Genomic DNA, 16,957 nt, shown 5'->3' on the forward strand with positions numbered 1-16,957 from the left:
TGGGGAGTTCTAGGAAAGCAAAAGAGCCACATGAAAAACTTTTGACCCCGAGGTCCTCCTCTATCACTCTGTCCTGGCAGGAAAGCCTTCCCCTGAGATCATACCTCCAGGAGGGCAAAGAGGAGAGAAGATACAATGCTGGCCAGTCACAAGGCCAAATCAGTGCCCCCACCCCTATGGGCCTCACACTGAAGAGTGAGATGTAGGAAACCCCAGTGGTGCCTCCATGCCAAAGTTTGGTGGATTGATCAACATTTAACTTTCACTAAGTGTTGCAAAATGTGCAGCCTTGAGTTGAATCAATTTGTGTCCAAGTGCTTTGTTTTGTTAAGACTGCTGCTGTTTGTTTGTATTAAGATGCATCTCTATTCCTTATGAGGAGCTTGCAGACTCCAATTTACAGCACTGCTTTTTCTTTCACATCCAGTCTATTGCCCACATAGCTCTGAAAGCTATAGGCATTTGAGTTTGTGACATCTGAATTCTATACGAATGCCCTAGGTTGAGAAATACAACTATTTTACCACTGCTTCAAATTTATAGAACAAGTGAAAGGTTAGAGAAGTGAAATAACCTTAAGCCAACCAAAGAAACAACTACATTGGTATTTTACATTTTAATACTACTGGGTGGAAATGGGGGAGGGACCAAGGGACATACCAAATAGGTTTCCTAATATCTACAGGTCTCTGGAATAAACAAGTCTAGCCATCTCATATTTTAAAGAACATCTCATTATCAGGGAGGCAATGACACTCTTACACCTTTAGGTGTATGCTAGGTCAGCCATCACTTTAAACAACTTTTATCTGAAAAAGCATAGGTTCAGGAATTAAAAAAAATAAAAACCTCCTAAGCCCTGGCCTAGTAATCAGTTGGTTAGAATATCATCCCCATACACCAAGGTTGTGGGTTCAATCCCCAATCAGGGCCCATACAAGAATCAACTAATGAAAGCATAAATAAGTGGAACAACAAATCGATCTCTCTTTCTTTACTCCTCTCTCTCTCAAATCAATAAATAGTAAAACATTTTTTAAAAAGAAAGAAAACCCTGCTGAAATTGTAATTCTATCTTATATTAGTTGTTTGCCTTTTGGGAAATTATATAATTTCTGGAAACTATTTAGAAATAATAATCCCTATATAATAAACTTTCACGAGAATTAAATGCAATAAAGTAAAAATACCAGCACTATGTTAAGCTAACAGAGAAATTCTGTAAATATTAATTCGGTCTCATTTTACTGCCTCTCATCCCTAAAAATGCTAAAAGGACATATTACACTTAATTTGAACTGATAGATATTATGTCTAGTAAGTGCTTGAGAACAATTTGTCAATAGTACACATATACAGGGATTTTTAAAAAGCTACCTCTCTTTGATACATAACAATACACATAAAATTGTGTCCTGTATATGTATGTAACTGTGCCATACATTAGTATGCATATTCATGGTTGTATGCCACATAAAGCGGCAGAAAAAAACTGAATGGCAAAAAAAGGTGCTTCATTTATCATGGCACAGACTATAGATTTAGTTTGCATTCTGATCCACTTACACTATAGCACTGGGCCAAAAAAAATTGCCATTTGAAGTGAGAATATTTTAATTATTCTCTTTGCCGGAAGGATGGTTGGCAATTCAATTTGGACAGCAATATCCTGCTGTGTCACTCCCGGCCCAGGCAGAAGCAGCCTGGTAATGAGAGTGAGTGACAGCGGCTGCAGTGTTTCTGCCTGAAAGCAGAGAGAAAGGAGAATGATGAGCACAACTGGCCATTATCCCCTGACTTTTCACGTAATTCTCTGTCTCTGCGGGTGGTGCTGTGCGTCTCACCCTGAAGCTCATTTAGACTGCCAGTCACAGGTATGACAGCCCATCTGTGAATTTCACTCATGGACATAGAGCTTCAAGCCTTAGCGTATTAGCAAGAGAGGAAGAAAGTCTCAGTGAGAATGCAGACTCATTGGTAAGAATGCGATGAAAACAACTGGAGACATTTATATAGATATAAACTCTGTACTAAAACTATGTGATTTCTAACTGGAGATGCTATCTGTTCTAATTCATAACCCTTCAGTTCTAAAGGCCTGCTTCTGGTACGGCACCTCACAATGGAAGGGGCTCAAAAATGACTTATTAAATACATGGTTAAATAAATGAATAAACTCAATATTGACTTCCAACCATGTGAATCAAGTTTTACTCTTGGTTAATCCTTTATGGGGAATTAATGATCCATTTAACCATTGTGAATCTCAAATTCTTTCCAAAGGTAAAGTTTTAAAAAGCAGCTTTGAGATTTATCACTGGAGGGAGTGTCATTGTCATCTTCAATCCACATATATGTATGTATCTGTGTGTTTATGTCTATATTATAACCATTATACACTCTCCATTCTTAAATTCTGCTTCAACATAAATTCCTATGTAGTTTTATTTTTATTTTTAATACTGCTTTCTATGAAAGTGGATTGTACACATTTTAAAGGACACAATGTATTGGTAAATTATATACAACTTTTAGATATTAACTCAGATTGGAAGCAATGCTTTGGTGATAATATTAATACTTCAAGCATTTGTGATTTGAAGTTAACTAAGTAGGTTACACCATTTAATTTTACTTGTTTATGTATGTAATTGAAAGGATTTGTACATTTCATTGGGATCTTCTGTATATTTGGATTAGATATAAAATTTTCTTTCCCAGAAAGAAAACATATTGTCTGAAATAAAATAAATAATTGACAGGCTTGATTTTGCAAAAATTTAAATAAGATTAAGAAAAGTTTCATGAATTTAATAGACTAAGAAAAAGTTTAATCTAACATTAAAAGGCAGGCTAAAGAAAATTACATTAAAATAAAAACACAGTTAATTAAAAACAGGAATACAAATATCCATTAATTATATGAATAATTACAAAATAATATTTTTAAAATAGTTTTTGATAAACAACTTTGCAAATAATTTATTATTATTATTATTTGTTTTAATCCTCACCCAAGGATATGTTTTAATTGATTTTTAGAAAGAGAAGAAAGGGGAAAGAGAGAGAAACATCGATGTGAGAAACATCGAATCTGCACCCTAGGTATATACCTTCACCAGGAATCAAACCTGTAACCATTTGGTGCATGGGACAACGCTCCAACCAACTGAGACATTGGACCATGGATTCAAAGACTTTTTTATATTTTTAAGAGAAGTATTGGAAATGGTGTTCCAATATATACATACTCATTGTTTATAGGAGTATGAATAATATTCCTTATGATGCAGTCACTAAATTAGGGTTTTAAAGAATATTTATTAATATGAGTTTTTATTACACAAAAGGAAGGTATACAAAGTTTATATATATTATCTCAATTCCTATATAAGTAGACAGCCAGATAAATAAGATACTAGATTGAAATACACAATAATGTTAACAATGGTTATCTCTAAATGTTAGGATTAGAAAATGTTTTTCTCTTCTTTTGTTCTTTTCTGCATTTTCCAGATATTTACCCATTTGTTGTTACATAATACAGGTGTTATTATCATAAAAAAATTATTGAAAAGAACAAATGATAGGAATCATATAGTCAAGAAAGCACTAATAAAAAAAAAAAAGCCAACATGAGCTGCAGATAATTATCATTACCCTCACTGAGTGTTGCCTAAGCTGGCTTACTGTGAAGTCTCACTAATTTACCTGTAACCTTCTCCCTCTCTTTCCCACACTGACCCAGAGCATTTCCCCAAGGGAAGGTTTGGGACGAGACCAGTGTTGCTCAAAGTGCAGATGACACCAGGTAACTGGGACCTCCTCAGTACAAAGGGGACTGCTACTATTATGTGCATTACCTTTCTTAAAAATATATCTAAATAAATATTTTACTGAATTTATTGTGTGGAAATTTCCAAAAAAAAAAAAATAGTCACCAAAACAGTTTAGTTCTTTTTTTTCTATGAAAAGAATTATTGTAAATTCTCAAAATTATGAACTAAAAAGCCAAACAATTACTTAGAAGTGATGTATTTATATGTGTGTCATTTCGACTAAACAGACCTTTAAAGAGATATAGAGAATTACTTTTTTGTATTTGAATTTTAAAACAACTTGTTCAAGGGAAACTGTGGTCATAGGCATTTGGGTTCCTTTCCAAACAGTTCATGAACAGACCTGAGGACCTTCCAGCGAATACCTCTGATGCTGTTAATAATTTCAAGGGTGAACTGTTTCCTCATTCCCAGGTACAAATCAGGTTAAAGCCAGACCTATTATACTCTCAGTTTTATTATAGTTAAGAGAAAAATATTTTAATGTTCTAAGTTGGGTTATTAAATTTCACTCATACAACTGCAAAGTCTTTTTTTTTAAAATTTAAGCATTACTTTTCTCAAAACGTAGTTTAGGTCTTTATTGGTAGTAGAACTCGAATGATAAATTGCAAGATATAAAGTAAATTCTGAAGCATATCAGTGGAAAATTACTGAGATGGAAAAATATAACTTTCCTTTTATGGAAACTGATACTTGGAAAATAATCAGTTACATGAAATTATAAGCGTTTATGGATACTATCACTTCTTAATAAATAATAACAATCAAAATAATAAAACAGCACATAAGTTATAAAATAAGGGCAGAGAAAAATGGGTGTCACATTCAGTATCATATTTAATTTTTCATATTATTTTGGGTATTATAGAGATATTGTTATTTGAAAATTAAGAATGTTGGTGTGTTTTCCTAATTAAAATTTTTTTCAATTCTGTCTTCCTCAAGGGTTAATTTCAAAAATATCAGAAGGGCAAAATTTCAGTATAATCCAGTTCATTAAATGTAGAAAAGTTGCATTACTCTAAAATTAGATTTTGAATATTTTAAAATCCCTAAACTAGGGATTAAGAGCCCAGTGGCATTAATAATTGTTCTGTTTGTATTTTGTAGTCAGTACCACACACTAAACAGATTACTAAATATTATTTTGCATTATAATAAAATTAATGCTACATTTTAATTTCATGTGTACTTTATAATACTGTTTTACAGATTTCTTATAACCCTATAGTAGTTCATAACCTCTTTGTAAGAAGAAATCATACTATAATATATAGCTAACTTATGTTTAAGGTGAAAATAGCTATATAAATGTTACATTTATACATATATATAAATGCACACTTGTTAACCAGTTATAGATTGACTAGGGGCCCGGTGCACGAAATTCGTGCACTGGGTGTGTGTGTGTGGAGGGGGGGGAGTGTCCCTCAGCCCAGCCTGCCCCCTCTCACATACTGGGAGCCCTCAGGCGTTGACCCCCATCACCCTCCGATCGCCTGATTGGCCCCTTGCCCAGGCCTGACGCCTCCGCCAGAGGTGTCAGGCTTGGACAGGGGACCCCCATCTCCCCCCTGATCACTGGCTCTGACCCCACCCAGGCCTGAGGCCTCTGGCCCAGGAATCATGCCTGGGCAGGGGACCCCCATCTCCCTCTGATCGCTTGCTCCACCCCCCGCCCAAGACTGACGCCTCTGACCCAGGCTTCAGGCCTGGGCAAGGGGACCATCATATCCCCCCAATCCCCAGCTCCGCCCCCCACCCAGGCCTGATGCCTCGGCCAGAGGAGTTGACCCTCATCACCCTCCGATCACCAATCACCGGATCGGCCCCTTGACCAGGCCTGAGGCCTCTGGCCTAGGCGTCCGGCCCGGGCAGCGGGGACCCACAGCTGCAGCTGCCCCGCGCTCGTGGGCTCCGCTTTAGGCCCAGGCAAGGGACCCCTAGCTCCCGGGACTGCCAGCTTCGACCATGCCCAGCTCCCATCGCTGGCTCCACCCCTACTTCCTGCTATCACTGGCCAGGGCGGCAAAGGCGCCTGATTCTCTGATCATGGCTGGGGGGTAGGGCAAAGGCGGCCCCAGGGTTTCCGATCACTGTCAGTGGCAGGGGGCTTCTTCCTGCTTTCCCTTTCGCCTCCCTGCATTGTGCCTACATATGCAAATTAACCGCCATCTTGTTGGCAGTTAACTGCCAATCTTAGTTGGCAGTTAACTGCCAATCATAGTTGGCAGTTAACTGCCAATCATAGTTGGCAGTTAACTGCCAATCATAGTTGGCAGTTAACTGCCAATCATAGTTGGCAGTTAATTTGCATATAGCCCTGATTAGCCAATGAAAAGGGTATCGTCGTACGCCAATTACCATTTTTCTCTTTTATTAGATAGGATGAGCACTTATTAATTATGATAGATTTCTAATAATTAAATTTAGAAATAATTATGTTTTTGGAAATCTATCTAGTTGTCTACAGACAGAGAAATCACTGAACTAAAAATTCTATACTATACTAGTTATTTCTGATTGCCTTACCTCAAACTTCACTATAAAAAAATCCAAAGATGTGAGCAAAAGTGCTTCCGGGATCAAATTACAAAAACATATATGTGCTTATAAAGAAATATTGAAAAATTACTAAATTGGATCAATGAAACCAGATTCTTCAAGTTCAAATTAGTCATTGACTAGCTGTGAGACTCCTCATCTTTAATTGAGGGTAACAACAACACCTGTCTCATAGCTTTATTGTGAATTAATTGAATGAAAATTACCACAAAATACGTTGAATAGTACTTGGAACATAGGATGCTCTGCTCAGATTATTATTGACATGCATAATAATGTTAACCCCCTAAGTTTTTAATATAGTAAATATTTGTCATTTGAAGTCTTTAAAATGCAGTAAGATAGCTTACCTTTGGGAAAATATTCTGAATATATTTGTAAAGAAAAACCTTTTTATAGGAAAGTAATTATTATTTATTTTTAAAGTAAATATTGATTTTCATATTAGTCATGTTTTTAAAAGCATAATTGTGATATACTTATTTATAAATGATTAACAAAATCTTTAAGACCTTGATAGAATCCTGTAAAATAAAAGGGTAACATGCAAATTGGCCCTAACGGCAGAAAGACTGGGAACGACTGTTCACTAGGATGCACACTGACCACCTGGGGCCAGATGCTCAATGCAGGAGCTGCCCCTTAGTGGTCAGTGTGCTCCCACAGGGGGAGCGCTGCTCAATCAGAAGCTGGCTCATGGCTGGCCAGTGCAGTGGTGGTGGCGGGAGCCTCTCCCGCCTCCGCGGCCACGATAAGGATGTCTGACTAACAGCTTAGGCCCGCTCCCTGCAGGGCTCCCGGGCTGCCAGAGGGATGTCTGACTACCAGCTTAGGCCTGATTCCCTGGGGAGCAGGCCTAAGCCGGCAGGTGGACATCCCCCAAGGGCTCCTGGACTGCAAGAGGGTGCAGGCTGGACTGAGGGACCCCCCTCCAAGGTGAGTGCATGAATTTTCATGCACTGGGCCTCTAGTAGTTTATATTTCCACTAATTTTTCACATTTCTTGGACTTATTCTTTCAAAAAACTATTTGGCAGAGCACAATTACTATAAAGATGATATAATTTATTACATTTTAGGTATTTGTTTTCCATATTGCACTGGGCCATCAATAAGATCTCAATTTAAGACTACAATATATTTTGATTTTCACTTATGTCAGAGACTCAGAATCTAGTCACTTCCTTTTCAGCATCTTATTAAATTCTGATTAAAATTCCCAAGAAATAAAAGAAAAACATTTTCTTGGCAGAGCAAAGGTATCTAGAATTTAAGTCCTCTTCTAATTGATCTTGGCTTAGTTTGGGAGATCAATGAATTCAAAATTTTATCTGATTGCTATAGAAATCAGACAGGTAGAATAAGTTACCTGTAGAGTCTGATCAGTTTAGTCCAACAAAGATGATACAGACTGGTGTCCCAAGGGAAAGCAGGTCCCAATGTAATAATTTACAACTTATAATAAATGGAATACCATCCATAGTCAAAGAAACAAGGCAGAGTTTCCTGACTTGGACAAATCAAAAATCAAAGGCATTTTTTCTATGAGGAGGTACCTTACTACAAATGATGACTTAAATAATGAGAAATATTAGAAAATTTGGGGTTATTTTTTGATATATTGAAATTTATACTTCCCATGACTATGCCAGTAAACCCTCTATTGCAGTGTTTCTCAAAGTGTGATGCAACTCTAGTCTACATGTCTAGGAAGATAGAAAGCATCTGAGAACTTGTTAAAACCACAAATGCTTGGGCCCAAGCCCAAACCAACCAAATCAGAAACTGGTGGTGAGACCCAGCAATCTGTTCTTTAAAATGCCTGCTATAGGATTCTGATGCAAGCATAAAGTTTGAGAACCACCCTTGTAAGAGAATTTGCTCTAATAGGCAGAGGCTATACATTTTAGAATCCGTGTATTTCAGCTACATTCATCCTATTAGCTTGTATCCATGTTTTATTCTTTCAGTCATAGCCAGCCAGCCAGAAAGTACTAACTTTTAAAGCTAGGGATCATATAACTTATCTAATTGCTTATTTGCATTGTAAATGATTAACACTCTGCAACTAGTTTTGCCAGGACGTGTCATTCAAGTTGGGATTATGGAGTCTAGCAAATCTGTGGGCCTCATGCATTAAAGATACCATACTTAATCAGAGCAAACATTAGAGCATTTCTTTTTGTATTTAAATACAGTGTCAATATACGTCTTCCCCTGACACCCAGAGTTTGATGAGTGAAATAGAACACTAAATTTGGGGGAGACACGCCACTCTTGAAGACCTAGATTAGAATGCTGAAATCCATTTTAAAAATCTCCTAATATCCCACTCCTCTTATTGTTTTTGAATATTACAAACTTGTAAGATTAGTGATAATATCAGTTGACACTGCAGGGTGATTTACATTTTACAAATTACTTTTATATTCCTTTACTCATTTGGTTTTTCCAATAACCCTGGGAGGTAAAGCAGAGCATTCATTCATTTATCCCACACATATTTACTGAGCACCTGGATTGTGCCAGTTATTATTCTAGCTTCTCAGGATATAGCAGTGAACAAAACAAAGGCTGGAGTTTAGAAGTGAGGTCTGGATGGCAGATACAGTCATCAAGGTGATGGTATTTTAAAACATGAACTTGGATGGGGTCCCTTGGGAATACTGTAGCAAGATAAAGTTCAAGTGAACTCCAACATTTATAGACTGAGAAGAAGAAGAGGAATCAGCAAAATACATTGAGAAGATGCAGCCAGAAAGGTAGGAAGAGAAACGAGAAAGGCTGGGTGAAGAAGGTGATCAGGTGAGTCAAATGCTGTTGAGAGGTAATAAAGTGAGAACTGAGTACCGACTACTAGATTAGGGAAACAGAGATTATTGGATTAGGCAACATGGAGATTATTGGTGACCTTGAAAGACTGACCAGACTAACACAGAAAACAGAAACAGCCAATATCAACAACCCCTCTAGGCATTTTAATGTAGAGAGAAGCAGTGGATGGCTCTCAGAGTCATGGGGACAAAGGTGTTTAAGATGAGAAATATCACAGAATGTTATATGCTTATGGAATTATTCACTGGAGAGGAAAAAAATGATGACGTAGAAGAGATGAGCTGTAAAGAGTCATTCACATTTCTTTAATAAAGCTATGCTCACATCCCTCATGCTCTTTGGAATCTTTAGTAAAATCTGGCAATTAACATAATTGATTTCTGCCAAAAGTTTGTTAACAGTTTGTTAAAAATATGTAAAACATCTAGAAGAGAGATATTGGAAAAAAAAAAGAACTAGTATTGAGCAGCTACTTTCTTCACAGGTCTGCCTGGGGGCAAAATAAGGAATGGTGTTAAGTTCATAAATCATTTTTCAAAACTAAATTTTTTTTATATTAATTTGGACACAATTTTTAGTATTTGTGCAATGGGAGATTTTTGGCAACTTAATTTAATTGGGACAATATTATTATACAATATTAGTTTTATTTGTCACAGTGTTAATTATCTAACTTTACACAGCAGCAGTTTTATAGAATGTCTTGGTATATACAAAAGAACCTAAAATTTAAAATAAAATACTATGATTGATTGTAATTAAATTATCCCAACCAAGAAATGGCAACTAGTAATTATTTTAATAATATAAAATTTTGAAAAAGTCTTTGATTCAGTTTGAATTTTGTTCTCTTACGCAATTAAAATTAACTTGGCAATTAGAACACTTCACTGTCCATTGTACTTTAACTCTCACAGTTCATGATTTTCTGGGTTTTGTGAGCTCTAGTGTGCATGTTTGGGAAGGTTAGACATAAAATTTGTCTTACACGTCTGAAATTTGAACTCAGCCCTTCAGGTAAAAGTGCACTGCTTCACCGAGCACACAACTGTACAATGTGTCAAAACCCCAACACTTTCAAAAACATTGGTGTTTCAGGAATATTTTTAATTCCACTAAAAAGGATACTTGTGAATTTCCCTAATTTGCTTGATATGAACACATTACACACTAATTCTATGATTTCCTCAAGTGTAGCCATTTCCTCAATCAGTGTTGAAAAGAGTCTCTATGTTCATTCTGCTAATTCCTTAACCTATGTCTGGAGTTAGGGGACCATGGTATGCAAGATGAGAAGTATTATAGAATGTTGTATATTTACGGGGATTACTCACTGGAGAGGGAAAACTTAATTGTCTCATTCTATTTACAAATAATTCCAAGAACCTACAAAAGGAGTCAGGGCCACAAGGTCACATGTTGTTCACATGAAGTTCCTATGAAGAATACTACTCCATATCTGCTTTTTAATCCAAGCCCTTGTATATTAAGTTAGAAAGGTTAACACTGTCAGAAGGACTAAGTAGACTTTCTCTTTTTAATTCTCAGATTGCTGTTATGAACACATTTTAGGATGATTTCTTTTCAAATAAACACATATGCATATACAATTTAATAGCCATGCATTTAGGGTTGCTAAGTCAGATAGAAACATTATTACTAAATGAGGATGTCGAATTGCATCAATGCAAATCACTTGGTAAAAGGATGGCTTAGCCGAGGCCGGTTTGGTTCAGTGGATAGAGCGTCGGCCTGCGGACTGAAGGGTCCCAGGTTCGATTCCGGTCGAGGGCATGTACCTGGGTTGCGGGCACATCCCCAGTAGGAGATGTGCGGGAGGCAGCTGATCGATGTTTCTCTCTCATCGATGTTTCTAGCTCTCTATCTCTCTCCCTTCCTTTCTGTAAAAAATCAATAAAATATATTTTTTTTAAAAAAAAGGATGGCTTAAAACCAAGTGGGGTATATGTGTGTGTGTGTGTGTGTGTGTGTGTGTGTGTGTGTGTGGAATCCAAATAATAGAAGTACATGTTTTAATTTATAAAAAAAATTATGAAATCTAACAGTTTGGCTATAATAAGTGGGTAAATACTCATTACATTACCTGGAAGATTTTGGTAGATCTCTATGTTTGCCTTGGAAGGTGACAGAAATACTTGGGGAAATTAAGTATATTATGATTTAAAACAACTCCAAGATTGCAATTAGTGTATAATCAGTGTTTAAATATTGTGAGAAATTTTGTCAAATTCATAAGTTAATTGAACTTTAATAAAAAAACAAAAGCTAGTTTTAAATCATAACACAAAATTTATTAGTTTTATACATAAAATAACAAAAACTAGAGCTGTATTTGAAGGCTCAGAAAACTCTAGGGTTCCATATCTTTAATTAATAAAATATTAATTTAAAACAAGAAGTATTATGGAATGTTTGCCTAATAAAAAGCCCTTCTTACACAATTTTTTAAAAATTCAATAGAAACAAATTAATTTGAACATTCAGAAATATGCTGGTATCAAATCCATCTTATTAAAACACTAAGCTTCTTTCTTTGTACTCCAAATTAGAATCAATTGGGGTAATTACATCAGAATTATTATAGAGGGGTTTTGGGGGGCTTTTTAAAAAGTTAATTTAATAATTTTTGATAATATTAAGTAAGCAAATGGATGAAAATCTAGATTAAGTAAGCAAATAGATGAAAATCTGAAATTCTCCCTAAAACTATGACTCCCCAAAACCATTTGCATATAGCTGAACACATAAATATAGAGTCTTATGTTTAAAAATTACTTTTAACAAATGAGAGCCATTTTAACCATCATAAAGCTGAAGAAACTTAAAATACTTTAGGAATTCCTTCCCGCCTGTTAAAATAATTTGCAACTACTCCCAAAACTTTAAAAATGATGACTGTCCTTAGCAAAGAGAATTATAACATCCACTCAGGGCATCAACAAGATGCTCAAAATTCTCATAATTATCCACTTATCAACAGACACTCTAAAAAGTAAAAAAGTCACCTGGCTTTTACATGAACTTTGGATAACTGAATCCAAATGAGAACTTCCTAAAATTAAAGAGGAAACAAAGACAAGGAGAAGCTCCTAGAAAAAGCTGTCAGACCTTTTATATTGTATCATTTTTTATGTAATATCTTTCAAATCTAGTACAAATATCCACTTCTTTAAATTCCTAAAGCCCAGCAATTTTTCTAGACACATGAAGTAAATTAAAATTAGATGCTGCCTGCTGATAGATTGATGCTGTGTATCTCATAATTTTAAATTAAAGAGTAATCAGCCAGACTCCACAAGTTAATTCAACTCAGTATACCATTATTAATTAACATTTAATGAATACCCACAAGTCTATGCAGTAGCATTAGAAGTTGGTAAACCAGCTGCTGTTTGGAGCATGCAGTGTGATTCATCGATAATTATCAAGCTAAATCCGGCTAAACTCTGAATACAGATGGGCAGATGGACGGGCATACTGTTAAACAGAAGCCATATTCCTAAAAGCCCAATGAGAAATAATGGCATTCTTTTTCGAATATAATGTAAGGAAGCCACCAAAGAGGTAATAGATACATGTTATCTTTCCTGAACTTCTTTGTTGGAAGGTGGGGGTTGGAAGCAAAGTCATAAAATAAGTGGATAGGCACACACATGTGCATACAGATTCACCAAGATAGAAAAAGAAAAGGCATATAAAGCCATGGAAGAAGATTGTTTTGTAGTCGAAAGCAAGATTAAATCAAGGTCACTGGGTTTCTCTTCAGGAGAATCTATAAACACCTCATAGTTAGCAAACTCAATACCTTAGATATGACCCTATTCAGAAAATGTGGAGGAACTAGTTATAATAGTTGTTGAAAGATCTTTCTTGAATAAATGAATGGAGATTGAAGAATTATATGACAATTCATGAAAAGTTATTACTTATTGCTCTTTAGTATGCACACAAGCTAGACTTAAAATATATTGAAACTCACGTAGGATGACCGTTTGATGGTTGACAACATATTGCAAAGGAGACAGGGGAAATATTCAGAAGCAAAACTGGATGTCAGCAGAGAACAACCATAAAAGGGAAAAGTGGGATGGATTGCTTGTAGACTATTATAAGTGACCTACCACCCAAGGCAGAAGTTATCTTATGACTCCAAGATGGAAAGTTATTTTGTTGATGATTAGGTGTTTTTTGTTTTTTGTTTTTTTTTACTTTTAAAAATAATTCTTTATTATTGAAAGAATTTACATATGACCCTCTTTTGTCCCCCCATTGACCCATTTTTATCTATAGTTTATCAGCCTAATAACAGGTTATTACTTCGTAACCTAGAATGAAAATTTGAAAATAACAGTCTCTGAGTCTAAAGAGAGTGCTCCTAACAACAGGGCATAACTATTGGCACTTTTTATACATTATTTCATTTAATCAGTAGAAGTAACCTGTGAGGATTTACTTTGCCTGTTTTAGAGATCATAAAATTGAGCAACAGAGAGGTTTTATTCATTTCTCAAAGTCACATAGCTAATAAATGGCAGAGTTGTGGTTTATACAGGTTTCAGTTTGACCTCCAAAGTCCAACCTCGCCATTACTCTTGGTTTCTTCAGGGTCATGCTATGCTTTGTTATAATTCACCTGTACTCACTTCATAGCATTTCCTTCTTCCTTTCTTCATTGAGATCTTTAATGATCTCACCCAAATGAGAAACCTTGCTGACTCTCCAAGTAAAGTTGCCCCCACCCCTCACCCATAGCACTTTGCACCTATCTCTAGTATAACACATATCACATTATTTTATAATTCAAGTCGAGTGGCATAATATAGGCATTTGACTTACTGAATTAAAATATATGTGTTTATTACTGATTTTTTTTTTTTTAAATAACACCCTTAGTGGCACCAAATTTCACATATTAGGTTAGGTTCCAGTAAGAGATAATGTGCCAGATTATCTTCCATATACCCTTTCAAATACGCTCTCTGTACTTTTCCACCTAGCTCCCTGCCACAGAGACTAATTTGTACAGATGATCAGATGTCCTCAAACTTTTTAAACAGGGGGCCAGTTCACTGTCCCTCAGACATTCCACACATGCGCACTGTGGGCCCAGGACGAGTCAGCTGCTAAGCAGGACAGGCAGCGGCGGCAAAAACACCGGGCGGGCCGGATACATGTTTTCGGCGGGCCGCATGTGGCCCGCGGGCCCGTAATTTGAGGACCCCTGCAGATGATAGTAGTGGGCTCCCATCCCTATAGCTTTTCACAGGGTTTGGCCAATAGGCAGCCATGGCAGGAGATAGCAAGGAGGAAGAAACGTGACATCAGGTATTTGTAGGGTCCCTCGCTCTGGAGTTGTCCTGGGTTGGCTCTGTATCTTGATCAGAAATCAGTTCCCTCCCCAGAAGACTGTTCTCAATGGCACTCTTCTTCTGAGTCCTACTCTGTCATGGTCCCTTAGACAGCAGCCTGGGAAAGCTCCTTCATTATGATTAGGCCCAGGTTATTCCACTATTGTTTGTAATCCCCCTACACCTCACCCACACTTTTCTAAGTGATACCTTTGTACAGAAACCTTCTTCAAATTATCCTAATTTGAGTGTGCTGCCTTTTTCAGTTGAGACTGTAATTAATACAATTAAGTTTGGATAGGAGATGCATTTTGCACCCTTTCAATCACAACATTCTCTTTATTTCTAAAAGCCTAGATACATAGCAACTTCAGTGCAAATAAACCTACAATTAGTTTAATACTATGCCTACTTAAACTTTATGTACTTGTACTGCCAAGGCACTGTGAGGAATACAAAAGGAATTTCATGGCATGCTCTTCCCACTGGGACATTATGATCTTATTAAGCATGAATTAAGAAAATTATAATGTATGAAATGAACACAGGTGAAATCCTTTATGCTACAGAGAATTAAGGGTATTAGTTATTAAGAAAGGAATAAAGAATAACATGTTATCAGGAAGAAGCCTCTGCAAGCAGGAGAACTTGAACTGTGTTTTGATCAGTAGTCTCAAAGTGAAGGTGGTGTTGCAGACCAGAAAGAACTCTATGCTCATGTGGAGCTCAGTGTCGTTGAAGACCTTGCCTCTACAGGGAAGCTGTCTTGGGTTGAGTGGCTGCCACAGGCTCTGGACAGTCTATGTCCATACTCTGAGAAGCTCCCTTACCCTGACAAGAGCATTCTCCTTTGTCCCATTTCCCTAAGCCTTGCTTAGCTCTTCCTGTATATTGCCATCTTTTCCCAGGATTATTGTTTGCAAATAACTGTCCCATTATTAGAAGATCCTCACGATAGAGAGAGTAGCCCTAACAGGTTTGGCTCAGTGGATAGAGCAACAGCCTGCAGACTCAAGGGTCCCAGGTTTGATTCCGGTCAAGGGCATGTACCTTGGTTGTGGGCACATCCCCAGTAGGGGGCGTGCAGAAGGCAGCTGATCGATGTTTCTCTCTCATCAATGTTTCTAACTTTCTATCCCTCTCCCTTCCTCTCTGTAAAAAATCAATAAAATATATTTTAAAAAAAGGAGAGTACCGGCAAGGCATCATTTTTTAGATGAGTTCATCTGGGTAACACTACATGTCAGGCACCACACTTGTTAAGAGCCATGGATACAAAGATCATTAAGTCACAATTCTTGTTCATAAGTAGTGTGTCATCTAGTGGGGAAAATTAATAAATATAAGATATCAAATTTCTAGTCCTAATGAAATCAGGGGCATTGTGGGTAAATACAATGCTAACATGCACACACACAAACATATATAGATATACACATCATAGAAATGCACACAGACCCTCATACATATCCACACATGTACACCTTGGCTGGTAATTATGTGTCAGACAGGAATTGATTTACACATGAGCTAATGAAAAGAGAAAAATATATAATGTTGAAATCATCCAGGAAATCAATTTCAAAAAGAGTATAAAGTGCGGGATCCTTGATAAATATCAAGATAATATTTCTTTTAATCAAATTCGTTTAAATATGTCTACTTAGGTTTTATAAAATGAGTCGAATGAGAAAATATATTGAAAATTGAGATAGATGTAAATTTTTAAAGAAAATAAACTAGATTTATTTGGCTATCCATTTGTAAGTTGGCAGCTACTGAAATGCCAAATGATAAGTTGGCCACAGTGGGGCTTTTTTTCTTAGAATCTAGAAATATATTAACACTAAGAATATATTAATAATTCTGAAGGAGCACAGTGGTAATTTGAAAATCCAATATGGGAACTCAGGTTTTCCTCAAGACTGAGAGTACTTATTTCATAGCAAGACGTCTGAGCAAGCAAAATTTCATGCAAATCAGGTTTAACTTTCTATTCATTTGCTTCTATAATAAAGATGAAAAAATCAGTCAGCTTCTGGCATATTCAGTGTCCTTTTCCACCAATATGTGCCCTTCTGCCAGAGCTTTACACTTCTCCCTTATTTAAAATAAAAGTAATTAAAAATGACTCTGATTCGTAAAGAAGAGAGTGAACTAGTGGGTGAGGGGATCCTGTTAAATATAGGACAGCACCCATTTCATGGAGCTTAGCCATGTCTCCCATATCCCTCTCTTCATGAATTTTGGCCAGGAATCAGTTATTAACTTCCAATAATGCTGATAATGTTAATGCCCGATACTATGCACTAAACAACTCCAATGCTAGTAATGATGGAACTTGGAG

General features: G+C 36.5%; 1 protein-coding gene across 6 annotated transcripts in view; it reads right to left on the reverse strand.

Moving 5' to 3' along the window:
- The window catches only part of ARHGAP24 (Rho GTPase activating protein 24), a 542,367-nt gene that overhangs the window by 61,988 nt on the left and 463,422 nt on the right, over positions 1-16,957 (reverse strand). The gene's annotated exons all lie outside the window — the stretch shown is intronic.

The sequence above is a fragment of the Myotis daubentonii genome, chromosome 1 (genome assembly GCF_963259705.1).
Source record: "Myotis daubentonii chromosome 1, mMyoDau2.1, whole genome shotgun sequence".
In the NCBI taxonomy this organism is placed as follows: Eukaryota; Metazoa; Chordata; class Mammalia; order Chiroptera; family Vespertilionidae; genus Myotis; species Myotis daubentonii.